The 17692-nt window shown below is 49.3% G+C and overlaps 1 long non-coding RNA gene across 1 annotated transcript in view; it reads left to right on the top strand.

Moving 5' to 3' along the window:
* The first annotated feature begins 569 nt into the window (after window positions 1-569).
* LOC141097485 (uncharacterized) overlaps window positions 570-17692 on the top strand; it is a 159143-nt gene continuing 142020 nt past the window's right edge. Inside the window, exon 1 of the long non-coding RNA XR_012233969.1 lies at window positions 570-617. This is a non-coding gene — a long non-coding RNA (uncharacterized lncRNA). The remainder of the gene's footprint in view (window positions 618-17692) is intronic.

Raw genomic sequence — 17692 nt, 5'->3', positions numbered from 1 at the left:
TGGTATACATTACCTTTTTTTTTTTGAAAAAACAAATCACTTTACAAATTGTGACAATGTTGGGTGGAGATAGTATTGGAGGGGTTAACAGGGTTGACCACATCGAAGGGGGGGGAGAGGACTGGGGAGGGAGTTGGTGAGGATCAGAAGTGGAAGGGGGGTTTAACACATGTGGTTGGGACGGGAGTGGATGGACAGACGAGGTTTGTGGGTACATTGAATGTGTATGTGGGGGTGGGTATGGTGAGGGCATTGGGGTATAATGCAATGGGGAAGGAAGGTACTGGGAAGAATGGAATGGGGAACTAGAGAAAGGAGAGGGAGTGAGTGGTAGGAGGAGGGACGGTTGTATGATGGACGGTGGTGGAAGGATGGACAGGGGAAGGATGGACTGTGGAAGGATAGACAGGGGGAGGATGGACAGGGGGAGGATGGACAGGGGGAGGATGGACAGGGGGAGGATGGACAGGGGGAGGATAGACAGGGGGAGGATGGACAGGGGGAGGATGGACAGGGGGAGGATGGACAGGGGGAGGATGGACAGGGGGAGGATGGGATGCTTCTGCAAGTACTTCCACTAGAGCATTCTGACAGGCTTGCATCACACGCATCTGCTGGTGAGTACTTTTGTCTTGTCTATTGCCCTTTACATTACTGGTGAGTTTCTTTTTTCGGTCTTTTATTCTGGCACAGGTTCTCATGAGACGTCTTCAGCGCAGGTAGCTTATTACAGTTACAGCCTCATGTGTGAATTGCCACATACGTCTTAATTATCTACCGTTCTGAGTCCTCTCCTTGCATTTATACCTTTTTGTAATGTTATATACTGGTCATTAACCCCTCATTAGGTGTTAAATGCATTCTTGGGCATTGACTTCCACCCAGTGTAGCACCTGGATTATTCTGCTATGGTCTCACTATTTTTATATGTGTAATTATTGTAAGTCCTGATCATTTACCTAATAAAAATGGAATCTTTTTAGACTTTTTTGCCTACTAGCTCTTGTTTCTCCTTATACATATATCTTAGATATGCTGTATCGCGATTGTATTTGCATTAAGAATGTTTATGTGCCATTTCATCACTATGGCGCCCCTAGCAGGGACGATTGTGTTATTAAACTTGGGCGCCGGTATATCGAGTGAACTGATAAAGCTCATTATTATTATCATGTTTAGCCAGTACTTAGACCACTTTTGACATGCTGAACTGCGATTGTATTTGTACTAAGAATTCTTATGCGTTACTTTATTACTGTGGCGCCCTTAGTAGGGACACTAAGTCCGGGCGCCTGAGTGAACTGATGAAGTTCCTTATTATCATGGTTTGCCAATAATTGGAAAGCATTCAAAGCTAACTTAATATGCTAGAATCTGATCATATTTGTGTCTAGGTTCAATGCGACACGGGACTCTCTTTATATGCGTTACCGCTTGAATGCGGTGTCCTCATTGAGAAATTGTAGGCAACCTTGCTGTTTAGTTAAGGCACCTGCGCAGTGAGAGACCGTAGCTTCTAAATGTTCGGGGGACTTATTAGCACATGCGCACTTACATGGGCCTGACGTCTCCCTGAGGGAAGGGGGCGGACCCTTTGTAGGAGTGCCTGGGCGTCTGCTCATTGTGATTTAAGGTTTGAAGATATCTCTAGCTATCTCAGGCGCCTGCGCACTTGTATTGATTCAGCGCCGAGTAATGGAGGAAGTATTGAACTCCTAGCAACATGTTCAGGCGCGTGCGCAGTGGAAACTGATGCCTAGTAAGGGCATACTTATGGTGCTTCCGCCGGTGATTACAGGCGCCTGCGCACTGACGCTGTCTCATTAGACCCAGGGTTGATTTGTTTTCTCCCCACACAAAACTCAGCTGGTAAGAGTGATTACTAATTTCATATGTATATATTAAGGACCTCAACAGAGCACTACACTGACCTTGAGAAAGACACATTACTGTGTCGATACGCGTGGGTTTGGGGGTCCCATGTAACTTACCCGGTGGCTTGTTTATCCTCAGAAACCAGGTGATATCATGCTAGGGAAAGGGGTCTGTGTATATCTTCTGATTCATGTGTGTTGGCAACATGATGAGCATTTAGCATCTATTTATGGTATATTTAGCACTCTTATGTAACCATAGTAGCTATTTATAATATGGCATCTTAATATTCTGATCTAAGTTCATGATTGTCATTACAATTATTTTGATAGACCCCAGGTTATGAGAACCAGCAGATATCCGATATTTGATTGAATGGTTAGTCTTGGAGCCCATAGTATTTAACTACTTATTAATATGACCCATTGTCTTTGTTTTGCTACTAGTGTCTGTTTGTTCAAACTTTTTAATTGTTTTTAAACAAAGTGTTTGTTGTTTTCATAAATAAAATTGATATATTTTTTGACTACCTCATTGTTGTGGTGATCCTTATTTGTGTGCATATACCTTTTTCTCTTTATGTGTTTTCATGTTAATTTATCTATATGCACAAGGTGATCCCACTTAAATTGATACTGTGGATGGTGCCCGTTTACTACTCTCTTTGTCAGAAACTGCTGCGGATCTGCAGGGCCAAAGCCGCAGCAGAATCCGCATCGTGTGAAGACACCCTAAATGTGCACCGAGAGGCAAAAATGCGTGCTCCGGAATGCATGGACACGCAGCATCTGGGAATAATGGCAACAGCTTACTATAGGTAGAATATGGATCATATGGCAGAGTGGCAAACGGTGGAGAGGCAGAAATGTGCGGAGACGCTGCACCTGTGAAAAGCGCGCCCAGCACCTCTGAAATGCGCAGACGCTGCACGTGTGAAAAGCGCGCCCAGCACCTGAGAAGTGCGCAGACGCTGCACCTGTGAAAAGTGCGCCCAGCACCTGTGAAATGCGCAGACGCTGCACCTGTGAAAAGCGCGCCCAGCACCTGTGAAATGCGCAGACGCTGCACCTGTGAAAAGCGCGCCCAGCACATGTGAAATATGTGCCCAGCACCTGTGAAATATGCGCCAAGCACCTGTGAAATGCGCAGATGCTGCACCTGTGAAAGGCGCGCCCAGCACCTGTGAAATGCACAGACGCTGCACCTGTGAAAAGCGCGCCCAGCACCTGTGAAATGTGCAGACGCTGCACCTGTGAAAAGCACGCCCAGCACCTGTGAAATGCGCAGATGCTGCATCTGTGAAAAGCGCGCCCCGCACCTGTGAAATGCGCAGACGCTGCACCTGTGAAAAGCGCGCCCAGCACCTGTGAAATGCAGACGCTGCAACTGTGAAAAGCGAGCCCAGCACCTGTGAAATGCGCAGACGCTGAACCTGTGAAAAGCGTGCCCAGAACCTGTGAAATGCGCAGCGAGAGGTAAAAATGCGCGCTCATGAATGCGCGCCGCCCCTTCTGCGCGCTCTTGAATGCGCGACTTACACCTTCCCAGCCTGCCCCAGGATCTGGATGTGAGCGCGCTCATAAATGCACCGCCCTCACTGCCGTGGTAAACGAATCAGCGCTGCAGCCATGATGAACCAATCAGGACCGCAGCTCACAAACACTGCCACCCCTCTGACACGCCCACTACACAACTAAACTGCGAAACAAATACTCGCGTCCGGGACCCTCCTGGCTTCTCGGATGGGCCAATCCAAACAAGAGCAGGACCTGAGCACGTGACCCTCGATCTCCAATGGGAGATCACTCCACGGGCATGCTCAGTGGCCCGATATGAGGACTTAGTCCCTGGAGAATCTCGCTGCTGAGCAGCATGCATTGTCATAGCTGTGCCAGAGGTGGCAGTAGCTAGCAAACCCATGGAGTTGGCCTGGGCAGAGCACTGGGACCGACGAATCTGCCGAGCAGGATCCACTGTGGCTGAAGAAGAATAGGAGACCACTGGGTGCAAGGCTCTGGATTCCTGCTGTGCAGTGGCAGGAACCCGACGCCTAACATTACCCCCCCTAGGGCCCACTCCCCTCTGAGCCTCGCTACGCTCAAACGCCACAATGAGGAGCGGAGCGTGTATGTTCTCCACTGGCTCCCAGGTCTGAGCCTCTGGACCATGACCCTTCCAATCCACCAAATAAAACTTTTTGCCCCGCATCACCTTGCATCCCACGATGGCATTGACCTCAAACTCGTCCGAAGACAAGTCTGATGTCCCAGCAGATGACTCGGAGAACCGGGACAAGTGAACAGGCTTAAGGAGGGACACGTGGAATGTATCAGAGATAGCCAAGTGTGGTGGAAGAGCCTGATGGTAGACCACAGAGCTGATCTGCTCGAGGACCTTGAAGGGGCCAATGTAGCACGGTGCGAACTTAGCGGACTCTACCCGCAGCCTGATGTTTCGGGAGGAGAGCCACACCAAGTCGCCAGGGGCAAAAGTCGGAGCAGGGCGCCGGTGTGCAGCAGCGGAGGTCCTCATTCTCTCCTTGGAAGCCCGGATAGCATCCTGGGTGCGATCCCAAATGTTGCGTGCCTCCACCACCCAGTCTGCCACCCTGGAGTCGGTGGATGACACGGGCATGGGTACAGGGATGCGCGGATGCCGGCCGTAATTTAGGAGGAATGGGGTCTGACCGATGGAGTCGGCCACAGCATTGTTCAAAGCGAACTCTGCCCACGGCAGCAAGGGTGCCCAGTTGTCCTGCCTGGCCGAGACAAAATGTCGAAGATATGTGATCAGGGTCTGGTTGGCTCTCTCTACCAACCCGTTCGTCTCGGGATGATAGGCCGAGGAGAGATTCAGCTCAATGCTGAGCAGGGAACAAAGCTCTCTCCAAAACCGGGACGCAAACTGAGGACCCCGGTCACTGACAATCTTGTCCGGCATGCCATGCAGGCGGAAAACGTGCTTATCGAACAATAATGCCAGGCACCGCGAAGAAGGTAACCGGGAGAGAGGTACCAGGTGCACCATCTTAGAGAAATGGTCGATGACAACCCAAATGACCGTGCTGCCACTGGACTTGGGTAGCCCCACCACAAAGTCCATACCGACCATCTCCCAGGGCCTGTCCGCTACCGGCAGAGGAAAAAGAAGCCCAGCGGGCCGCTGCTGAGAGGACCTATACTGGGCGCAAGAGACGCACGCCTGAATATAGTCTCTGACATCACGGGCCATATGCGGCCACCAGTACGTCCTCGCCAGAAGCTCAGAGGTCCGTTATGTCCCGAAATGTCCACCCACCCTGGACGGACGAATGAACCCAAGAGAGGACATCCGGTCGCAGACAGGCAGGGACAAATGTCTTGCCCGGAGGTACTGACTCAAGGGCAACCGGAGCCACAGTCCTCAGGCTCTCGGATGGGACGATCAGCCGAGGCTTCTCCTCCTCTTCCTCCGATGACACCACGGAGCGGGAGAGAGCATCGGCCTGGACGTTCTTCTCAGCGGAGAGAAAATGGAGGGTGAAGTGGAACCGGGAAAAGAACAAAGACCATCTGGCCTGGCAAGAATTTAGCCGCTCGGCTGTTCGTAAATACACCAAGTTTTTGTGGTCGGTGAACACCTGGAAAGGGTGGCGAGCCCCCTCCAGGAGGTGTCTGCACTCCGAGAAGGCCAACTTCATCGCTAGCAACTCCCTGTCCCCGATGGCATAATTCCTCTCCGCCGGTGTGAAGGTTTTGGAGAAAAAGAAGCATGGGTGCTTCCGACCTTGCGTGTCCTTCTGAAACAGGACCGCTCCAGCACCGACGGAAGAGGCATCCACTTCTAGAATGAAGGGCTTATCTACATCGGGCGATGTAGAATGGGAGCGCTAGCGAAATGGGACTTAATGGAAAAGGCCTTGGAGACCGGTTCCAACCACAACTTGGGGTTTGCACCCTTCTTGGTGAGGGCTACCAAGGGTGCTACCAAAGTCGAGAAGTGGGAGATGAATTGGCGATAGTAATTTATGAACCCCATAAAGCGCTGCACCGCTTTGAGAGAATGAGGTTCCTGCCAATCCATCACCGCCTGTAGCTTGGCAGGATCCATGGCCAATCCCCGGGCGGAGATGATATAGCCCAGGAAAGGCAAGGACTCCTACTCAAACACGCACTTCTCCAACTTGGCATAGAGGGAGTTTGCCCGCAGGCGATCGAAAACTTTGCAAACATCTCTCCAGTGGGAGTCAATATCTGGAGAGTAGATGAGAATATCATCCAGATAGACTACAACCGAGGTGGTAAGCATATCCCGGAAGATATCGTTCACAAAGTCTTGGAAGACGGCATTACAGAGGCCGAAGGGCATCACCAGGTATTCATAGTGCCCATCCCTGGTGTTAAATGCCGTCTTCCATTCGTCCCCATCACGGATGCGAATCAGGTTGTAAGCTCCCCACAGATCAAGTCTGGAAAACACTCTCGCTCCCCGTAGCCTATCAAACAGCTCTGATATCAGGGGCAGAGGATACAAATTCTTAACGGTGATGGCGTTAAGACCCCTGTAATCAATGCAAGGACGTAGTTCCCCACTCTTCTTCTGGACGAAGAAGAATCCCACCCCCGCTGGTGACACTGACTTCCTAATGAATCCTCTTGCCAGATTCTCCCTGATGTATTGAGACATGGCCTCTGTCTCCGGGAGAGATAGGGGATAGACTCGACCCCGGGGAGGCTCAGCACCAGGCAAGAGGTCAATTGGACAGTCATAGGGGCGATGCGGTGGAAGGGTCTCCGCCGCCTTTTTGGAGAACACGTCCGCATACTGTCGATAGTGTTTGGGGAGCGAGGAGAGATCTGCGGGAACCTCGGTGGAGGCAACCTGAACGCACTCCCTCAGACATCTACCCTCACATGATTTACTCCACCCAATAATCCTCCCTGAGGACCACTCTATATGGGGGGACTGGTACCGCAACCAGGGGACCCCTAGAAGTACCTGGTCAATATCCTCGGGCATGACGAGGAGGGATATCGTCTCCTGATGAGATGGAGCCACTGAGAGTAACAAGGGGGCGGTCTGGTGGGTTATCTGTGAGGGTAGAGTGGCGCCGTTCACCACTCTGACGGTGACTGGTGTAGACATCATAACCAGGGGTATAGCGTGCCGTTGAGCGAAGGCTGATGACATAAAATTGCCCTCTGCCCCTTAATCCACGCAAACCTCCACCGCCAGAGTAGAAGAATCAACCTCAAGTGTCCCCTTAAAGGACAGCTTGGAGGAAAATGCCGCTGATTCTAGTGCGCCGCCTCCTACGGCCACTAGGCGAGAGCGTTCTCCCAGCTACTGTGGGCACCAGTTGGCAAGGTGACCGGACTGCCGGCAAACATGACAGCTCACAGGAGCTCGAGCGGACCGGGGCCTGGATCCCTCACGGGAAGCCCCCTGACGCTCGGACGTCCGATCAGAAGATTCCAGAGGTCTAGCAAAGCTAGGTGCCAACCTAAACCTTTGCCTACACTGGGCCCGCTCCAACCTTCGCTCGGCGAAGCGAAGATCAATACAGGCGGAGACAGTGATAAGCTCCTCCAGTGTAGCGGGAATCTCCCTAGTGGCCAGAGCGTCCTTCACATGGCCAGCCAAACCTCTCCAGAATGCCAGAATGAGGACCTTTTCTGGCCACTCTAACTCTGAGGCCAGCGTCCGGAACTGGATGGCAAAGTGGCTGACCATGGACGAGCCCTGTGATAATGCCAGCAGCCGGAGCCTGGTGTCATGGGTGACTTGTGGTCCCAGGAAGACCTGCTTCAGAGTGTCCAAGAACCGCGAGACACTCTGCACCACATGATCACCACGCTCCCACAGCGGTGTGGCCCACTCCAAAGCCCTGCCCGACAAGAGGGAAATAATAAATCCCACTTTAGCCCGCTCAGAGGGGAATCGTGCGGCCAGCAGCTCCAGCTGTATAGAGCACTGGCTTACGAAACCCCTACAAGAAGGACTATCACCCGAGAACTTCTCGGGTAGCGGGAGGAGGGACAAAGTCGGGGCAGGGATGGCTGTGGTCACACGGGAGACAGCCTCTGTGGCTGCCTGAACAGCGACCGCAGTAACATCCGCAGCTGAGGCTGAACGCTCGAGAGCAGCCAACCTGCCCTGCAGCTGCCGGATGTACTGCAGCAGTCGCTGTTCATCCGCCATTACTAGCCAGACCCTGGCGCTAGTATAAGGTTACGGGTTGGCGGAACGCACCAAATAATAAAGATGGTATTTTAGGTACGTTCGCAGCCCGGGGTCCACCGTGCAGAGGTGTTAACTGCTGCTTGGTAATGGCGGACGCTATATGGCGGTATAATAACGGGACACACTGGGTTAACCTCACCCAATGTGTACAGAAGCGGACTCTTATCTCTCAGAGCCGCACAACCACCAATGCAGCCTGTTATTGCTCACAGAGCTCGGCAGTGTGAGCGCTAGCGTATAGTCACAGAACTCAGCCCTTAGACCACAGGACTGAAGTCCCTCTAGACCGCTAGCGCTCGGCACTGCGACTGCGATGCCAGCAAGGGTTAAATCACGTGTGAAAGTGTGCACAGTGCCACTCAGGTGGACGCCACTAATCGCCCTGGGTTGGGCCAGGTAAGCGTACAGGTTGTGCAAGGCGTTGTGGGTCGCCCTCCCAGGGCTGTGGGGTACTCGGTACCGGGCCGGTGTCAGGGGGATGTGTCACAGCAGCGATGACCCGGTCCGTGGCCCTGGGCGCCCAAGTAATAGGGTGGTGGAATGTAGTTAATGGAATAGTTCGTGACGCCACCTGTGGTGTTCGGCAAGGGAGATGTTAAGCCGATGCTTATGCAGATCCGCTGGGACTGATGGTATGGTGCAGCGAAGATGTAAAAGCTCCCCACAGGTGAAGCTATAGTCCCAGGGCAGTGTAGAGGTGGTTGGCACGGGGATGTAGCAGTGCCGGAAGGGTAGAAAGCAGACAAGACACCGTGGGGTGCAATTTCTGTACCTTTACTTGATAACTGCAGTCCAGGGTCCTGATTACAGATGGTACTGGAGCAGGTTAGCCTGGAAGCAACTCAGGGATTCTCTCTCAGCAGAAGGGCTGTGCAGTCTCCTTCCTAGCGCCTCTATATGTGAAGATCTCCTAGTATTCAGTTCACTGGAGTTCCTCCTGTCAGATGTTCCCAAGAACCTTACATGCACGGCAGACAGCTGTAGCCTATCTCGGGGACTCCTCTCTTCTGAGTCCCGGCTCTCTATCCAAGCTGCTGTTGTGCCCTCAAGTCTTAGATGGGAGCAGGGCATGTACAGCCTCCTACTCCTCTGGTGTCTGTTGCAGGACCGTTAGTATCCGTACAACCGTGGAGACCAGGCTCCAGCTCATGCGCTCTCACCACGAGGGAGCTCTCAAGTCGGAGCTCAACCTCAGCGCTCTTTCCACACGTCTGCACACTTCACCCTCCGCAGACTGACTGACCACCCCTTCCTCTTGGCCCACAGAGAGCACTCCTCCCCTTAATCCTGGTTCAGAGTTCCTCCTGCTGGCCTGGAGTGGAACTGTGTTGCATGTATAGGTAAACTTCTGGAGAGACCCATCATTGCCTCCAAGCCTGTCATTACCCTCCCCTGGATGAAGGCAAAGCCAGTGTGGCCACCATACTCCTGGGGGCGCCACAGTTGCACCGGTTCGATAGTGCCCTGCAGTGGGCGACACCATCGGACGCTAGTGTGCAGATGGCTGGTATGCACTGTGGCCTATAGACTAGCCACTGTCAGGCGCTGACTCGGACTCTAAACCCTAACCACATTCGTATTATCAGAGGGAAGGAGTTTCATAATGAGTCAGTCACCAGATAGATTCATCCATCATCATACACTCCAAACTATTTCAGTCTATACTAGCGCATAGGCGAGCGGCCAAGCGAACCTTTTATAGCCACGGGCGTCCGGAACCCTCCTGGCTTCTCGGATGGGCCAATCCGAAAACGAGCAGGACCTGAGCACGTGACCCTTGGCCCGACATGAGGACTTAGTCCCTGGAGAATCTTGCTGCTGAGCAGCATGCATTGTCATAGCTGTGCCAGAGGTGGCAGCAGCTAGCAAACCCATGGAGTTGGCTTGGGCAGAGCGCCGGGACCGACGAATCTGCTGAGCAGGCTCCACTGTGGCCGAAGAAGAATGGGAGACCACTGGGTGCAAGGCTCTGGATTCCTGCTGTGCAGTGGCAGGAACCCGACACCTAACAGCCAGTCAAGGTTGCGATGAGTCCCCACTGGAAGGTGTAATATACTTTCTCGCTCGGGAGGCAGGATTACAGGCTCTTTCCCTAGGGCCCTGATGACCCCTACCGTCTGATAAGAAGGCACACTCTTCTGTGTCCCACAGATGTGGATCAATCGCTGAAGGGCTTCGCGAGTAGGCTTGTGTGTAGCAGACTTCTTCAAATAACTGGGTGCCCGTTTGGTAAATATTATCTGATCGAGTTCTCTTAGGATATTCATTCCCAGTACTACAGGCACATCTTCTTTGATGGGCTCAGGGACTAGCAGGATCCATTTCTTGCCCACAAATTCGAATATTCATCCACATGACCCCTGTGTTGATTGGCAGCAAACAACCCGATCAATGTCTCCTTCTCTGGCTTAGCCAGGGCCTGAAAATGCTGTTTGAAATATGATTCTGGCATCGTTGTCACTTGTGACCCGGTATCTATCAAGCAATCCAGTGGAACACTCTCAAATTCGGCACGCAGGATGGGACTCCCAGCAATCAAATGCTCATTATGATAAGGAGCGACTTCTCTTCTTGCCTCCCCCGCAGAGTGCCGCGTTACTGGGGGGTTGGTAGTTTAATGGTGGGTGTGGCTGGCTTTGAGCATAATTCCGGCAGTCTCTGGCATAGTGCCCTTGTCCTCCACATTCCCAGCATTGGTTGCCTCCTCTCCACTGAGGGGCACCCCGAGCCTGTCTTCGTGCCTCCGATGTCTGACGGGAGGGGGCCTGCACCACCACTGATCCCTTATGGGTCGGGCTGAAGAGTGGTTATATGAGTACGATGGGTCAGACTGTTGTTCTCCCATTCTTTGCTTCATACGGGTTAATTTGTCTTGCATACTGACAAGAGACCGCTGCAAGTCTTGCACTACCTGGACCAGCACCTCCTGATGATTTGGGTCCCCTCTCGTATTGGCACCCTGGACACGCCTAACCCCAGACACGTAGCTGTCTTCCTTTCTTCAGGACACTGCTTCTGCCAGGATTTGACGGAATGAAAGAGCCGGATCTGCACGGATGCGTTCTGACTGTGCCCTCCTCAAGGATGTGTTGTGCAGTCCCAGAATGAATTGTTCCCGGAGTATCCGGTCTTTGGAGCCCATGCCACCGAGCCCATCCGTCTCTTTCCTCTGCACTTCTGCCAACACTTCTTGCAGTGCTGTCGCCTATGCATACTGGGAGATCCCTACCTCTTCCCGTTGCAGTCTAGAGAAAAATTTGGCGAAAAGATGTCGCCGTCCGCGCTAACAGTCTCGCCGTAGATCTCTTCCAAGAATTTCACTAACTCCTTCAGGGTACTACGGGTGCGTTGCGGCTGTAGACAGACGTTTTTATGGGCCTCTCTCATCAAGGCAGTCAACGCAATGTCCACTTCAAGGTCTGTGCTGATGTTATAAATCTTCAGGGTGCTTTTAAGCCGGGACACCCAATCAGACAGGGGCATATTAATGCCGTCAAATTTTAGAAGCACACTAAATATGGTGCCCATAGGGAGTGTCCTTGCAGGGGTTCCACCAATGCCCACAGCATCCCCACTAACATTAGCACTCTCGCCGTTGCAGCCTGCTGCCTGCATCTTGGTGACAGTAACCATGCTTGCAGCGCCACTTGATGCAATGGACTGGGGACCACCACAATGCAGGGAGACTATGGTACACAAGATGAGGTGCAAACAGCAAAGGGTTAATTTATTTACAGGCAAGGAATGCAGTGTTTAGGAAAATGCAGAAACAGGGGTATGCAATGAAAACAGATAATTTACAAGTATAATATTCCCTAGCTGGGCCGTCAAACAGCACGGAGCACCAACTATCACAGCTCAGTGTATTTATCCAACTGGCAAGACAACACAGTAAGGCTATGTGCACACGCTGCAGATTCACCTGCGGGTTTTTCCCGTGGAACCGCAGGTAAAACCGCAGGTAAAGTGACCTGCGGTTTTGCCCTGCCGTTTCACACCTCTACTATGTTAAAGGTGTGAAACCGCAGCAGAATTCGCAGAAACAATTGACATGCTGCGGTTTATAAACCGCAGCAAAACCGCGCGGAAAAAAACGCAGCGTGAGCACTGCGGTTTTGAAAACCCATAGGGTTACATGGTACTGTACCATGTCTGCGGAACTGCTCCAGTTCCGCAGGGCCAAAGCCGCAGTGGAACTGCAGCAAAAACCGCATAGTGTGCACATAACCTAAAGGAATGTATGATGCTACACTAATTTAATTATAACCTATCTGGCCTCTGCTAACCTTGCCACACGGCTGCCGTGCTCTATCTATTGCAGCCATTCTTAAACCCTAGCATGTGCACAGAAGGGGTTAACACTCACAGTAGTGTTGGTATCTCAGTCCAATCCCGGGGGGCCTGCAGCTTTTCCTTGTGTGCAGGTCTACTGATGCTCCTAGAAACGGTGGATTCCCTCCTCTGGATTCCTTTCTTGTCTTTTCTTCATGGCTCCTCACGGCATCATAGGAAAGCCACCTTGTTTTCCACAGAAGAGTTTACAAAGTCTTTCCTTCACAGCTCAGGCACGTGTCGTTCCTGCAGAAATCTTGGCTCTCTCCTCACACACAGAAAAACAGCCCCTCCCCTCTCCAGTGCTGGCAGAAGAGACCAAAACTGTCTTTACAGCAGGGAAGCGCAGAATGTCCCACTGCTCTAACCAAGGGGGTGCTGTCTCTTAAAGTGGCAGCTTGTCTCTAAGGTCCATAGCAACTCCACCCCCATACAATAGCATCATAATGAATTTGTTGGTGGGAGAACACATTAGCAGGTACTTAACATCATCTGCCTCCTCCTAATTCATTATAAGTCCCTGACAGCATCGTCTCCCATGTTACAATGCATTACAAAGTGTCCTATAAACCTTACCCTCTCTCCACATCCCATCATTGTTCTCTCCCCCTCATCCCTCACTGTCTTCTCCCCCAGTGCATTAAAAAAAATAATAACACTTACCTCTCAAATCGTTTCCCCAAGGTATCATTTCTTCTTTCTTCATTGCTGGTAACTTTCTCTCTGGCTTAGGCGCGCTGCATGCTGACCTAATCAAGCCCCGCCTGTGTCAGAGAGAAAGCGCCGAGCAGGAGGCAGAGGACGGATTCCTGCAGCTCGACTGCCATTTTCACCTGCAGGCAGCGGAGCTGCAGGACTCCAAGCAACAGGCCAGATTGCCCTCAGTATTACCTCCCTGCAAGTGCCCCCCTCCATCTCCAGGCCCTGCTGCAGCTGCATCGGCTGCATCGGCTATGTGTCCGCCCCTGGACCTTCCAGTGACTGCACAGCTCCCTCCTCTTGCCATCTGGTGGTGAATTCTTCAACACTAGCCTGTTGTTATAGCTTCTGGAGAAGGTCACAGGTCACAGGTGGGTCTGTAGCAGAGCCACCCCGGCAGGATTGTCTCTTGGTTGGTAAGCTGCAGATTTTGCAGCCTGGTCGGCCAGGTGATTGCCTTAAGCTGTAGTTGAGTCATCCTTTGCATGTCTAGATCCTACAAGCAAAAACACCAGAGCAAAAGAGTCCAACAAAATATGTATGAAAAAATACCACAAATTTTATAAGTCACATAAAACATATTTATACAAGCTCATAAAACAAAGCGTATTCCAAAGCTCATGTGTGAGGACACGCAAAACACTGAAATAACAGCACGGGCAAAGCTCATAAACACACATATACAATGTGGGCTGAAAAATAGCCCTAGCCAGCTCACCAACCACAACCGGAACATGGAACCTCGTCTGGATCCAAACGAATATTGATTGTAGACAAGGAAAATGAAAAATGTCCACTGATACATATCAATACACAAGACAATCTTATTTATCTGACAAGCTGTAAATATGGACACTCCACATAATATAGATCCTACAAGCAAAAACACCGGAACAAAAGAGTCCAACAAAATATGTATGAAAAAATACCACAAATTTTATTAGTCACATAAAACATATATTTACACAAGCTCAAAAAACAAAGAGTATTCCAAAGCTCATGTGTGAGGACACGCAAAACACTGAAATAACAGCATGGGCAAAGCTTATAACCCTCAATCAAAAAATTGCACAAAAAATCTTAAAGATGTATAGCAATACCCAAAAGGGCTAGAAATAAAGTGGCAAGTGCAACTAAAGTGCAATATATAGTACCCTGATCTCCACATGAATTAAAGAGGTTAGTATCTTACACTAATTTATGTATACCAGACAAGGGAGGTCATAGATAGGGAGGTACAAGTTTTACCCATTAGTAGCTGTCAGTGAATGTGCCCAGCAGCAGCCCCGACGCTCGTTTCATGTGGGCTTCTTTGGGGGACTGTGCCTGTGTGTGCTTAAAGAGCGTCTTTTATTTTGGAGCCACAGCTGGTAAAAATTCATCAACGCCATTGTAGCGCATGCGTACTGCATCATAGGCCCCTCTTATGGATTTCTCCTCGCCGCTCACGTGACCCGGAAGGAGGAGGGAAATCCCTTGTGACGTCAGTATCCCTCCGCGTCACTCATGGCAGCCAGGGGTGAAATACACAGGGAAAACTGCTGCACTAGGCATGCGCACATGCCGTGAAATGCCATGTTAAGTGTGGGCACAAGTAAGGGAAAGTCCTATAATACATAATATATAAGGCAGTGATATACTTAAGTTAAGACGCAAATAGGAAAATATCCTTAAACTGCTTAATGGTGTAAAAAGGGAATGTAATAATTAATATGATAATCATAACATTAATATTAAGAGTGCAGATCCTAGGAGAATATAAACCGAGGGATCTGTCACACTATTGAGATAGACACTACTCAGGAGCGCCAAATACAATGTGATATAAGCTGGGAACTAACCCCTGATAGAGTGAAAGTGCCACATATATAATGAAAAGTGACAAATGAGTGATAATACTCAAACATAATAGTGACATATAGCAAAAAAATTAATTTGTGTACAGAAAATGTGACAAAACATGAATAAAATATATATAAGGATAAAAATAAAAAAATATAAAATAAAAATAAAAAAATTGTATAGATAATCTATATAATATTATTCTGCCTTCAGGCACGCTGAGACGATGTGCAATCTAGCATACAGCATAATCCACAGCTCTGTCTTCCAAAATAAGCAGACTGTTCTCTGTAGTCTAACTTGTTTATTTGTGAAGAGTATAGAACATGCGCGGTAAAACTACAAGGAATACAAATAACATGCATAAGTATAGGGCAGATGATCACAGCTAACACAATCACAGGAAGTGTACATTGTGATGCAATCATTACATAGGAATGCATTAGTTTTTGATTACATTTACTGAGAACTGGCAACTAAAGGGTTAATGACATCTCTTGGCTGCTAGACAGTAAATAACACCTCTCTGAATCACTACATTGCAAGAAAGATTAAGCTTACCAGATATGCTTTAACCCCTTTCTGTCATGTGACGTACTATCCCGTCCATGTACCCTGGGACTTAATTCCCAGGGACGGGATAGTACGTCACAGCGATCAGTGGCGCCCACGTGGTGAGCGCCGCTGATTGCGGCCGGGTGTCAGCTGATTATCACAGCTGACACCCGGCACAATGTGTCAGGGGCGGTCATGGACCGCCCCCGACACGTTAACCCCTTGCACACCGCGATCAAACACGATCGCGGTGTACTGGGGGTTAAAGGGAAGCATCGGCAGGGAGGGGGCAGATCAGCAATCTGTCGCATGACAGGTATGTCCCCCCTGGGGCAATGTAATAAAGTAAAAAAAAAATAAGTGTAAAAATAATTTTAAAAAAATCACTAAATAAAAAAAAAAAAAAAATATTCCCTAATAATTTCATTTTTTGGAAAGAAAAAAAAAAAAAAACGAAGCAAAAAATAATGATTTATTATCATACCGCCGAACAAAAAGTGCAATAAATATCCATGGTACCATTGAAAACGTCATCTTGTCCCGCAAAAAAACGAGCCGCTATACAGCATCATCAGCAAAAAAATAATAAAGTTATAGCTCTCAGAATAAAGCGATGCAAAAATAATTATTTTTTATATAAAATTGTTTTCATTGCATAAAAGCACCAAAACATAAAAAAAGACATAAATGAGGTATCGCTGTAACCGTACTGACCCGAAGAATAAAACCGCTTTATCAATTTTACCGCAGGCGGAACGGTGTAAACGCACCCCCCCAAAAGAAATTCATGAAAAGCTGGTTTTTGTTCATTCTGCGTCCCAAAAATCAGAATAAAGAGCGATCAAAAGGTGTCACGTGCCCGAAAATGATACCAATAAAAACGCCAAATCGTCCTGCAAAAAATAAGACCTCACATGAGCATCAAAATATGGAATAATTATAGCTCTCATTATGTGGTGATGCAAAAACTATTTTTACAATAAAAAGCGTCTTTTAGCGTGCGACAGCTGCCAAATATAAAAACCGCCATAAATAGTAAATCAAACTTCCCGTTATCACCCCCTTAGTTAGGGAAAAATATTAAAATTAAAAGAAAATGTATTTATTTCCATTTTCCCATTAGGGTTAGGGCTAGGGTTACGGCTAGGACTAGGGTTAGGGCTTGGGCTAGGGTTAGGGTTAGAGCTAGGGTTAGGGCTAGGGTTAGGGCTAGAGTTAGGGCTGAGATTAGGGTTAGAGGTGTGTTGGGGTTCGGGTTGGAGTTAGAATTGGAGGGTTTACACTGTTTGGGCACATCAGGTGCTCTCCAAATGCAACATTGCGTCTGATCTCAATTCCAGCCAATTCTGCGTTGAAAAAGTCAAATGGTGCTCCTTCCCTTCAAAGCTCTGCCATGCGCCCAAACAGTGTTTTATCCCCACATATAGGGTATCAGCCTACTCAGGACAAATTGCAAAGCAACTTTTGGGGTCCAATTTCTCCTGTTACCCTTAGGAAAATAAAAAATTGGGGGCAAAAATATCATTTTTGTGGAAAAAAAATGATTTTTTTATTTTCACTCCCCGGTGTTATAAACTTCTATGAAGCACTTGGGGGTTCAAAGTGCTCACCACACATCTAGATAAGTTCCTTAGGGGGTCTAGTTTTCTAAATGGGGTCACTTGTGGGGAGTTTCAATAGTTTAGGTACATCAGGGGCTCTCCAAACGCACATGACACCCGCAGACCATTCCATCAAAGTCTGCATTCCAAAACGTCACTACTTCCCTTCTGAGCCCCGACGTGTGCCCATACAGTAGTTTTCTCCCACATATGAGGTATCAGCGTACTCAGGACAAATTGGACAACAACTTTTGAGGTCCAATTTCTACTGTTAACCTTGGGAAAATAAAAAAAATTGGGGACTAAATGATCATGTTTGTGGAAAAAATACGATTTTTTTATTTTCATGCCCGGGCATTATAAACTTCTGTGAAGCACTGGGGGGTTCAAAGTGCTCACCACACATCTAGATAAGTTCCTTAGGGGGTCTAGTTTCCAAAATGAGGTCACTTGTGGGGGGTTTCCACTGTTTAGGTACATCAGGGGCTCTCCAAAAGCAACATGACACCCGCAGACCATTCCATCAAAATCTGCATTCCAAAACGTCACTACTTCCCTTCCGAGCC

The sequence above is a fragment of the Dendrobates tinctorius genome, unplaced genomic scaffold (assembly GCF_039654945.1).
Source record: "Dendrobates tinctorius isolate UK_male_01 unplaced genomic scaffold, ASM3965494v1 ptg000084l, whole genome shotgun sequence".
Taxonomy (NCBI): Eukaryota; Metazoa; Chordata; class Amphibia; order Anura; family Dendrobatidae; genus Dendrobates; species Dendrobates tinctorius.
The sequence above is the reverse complement of the archived record's forward strand: the minus strand, read 5'-3'. Positions and strand labels throughout refer to the sequence as shown.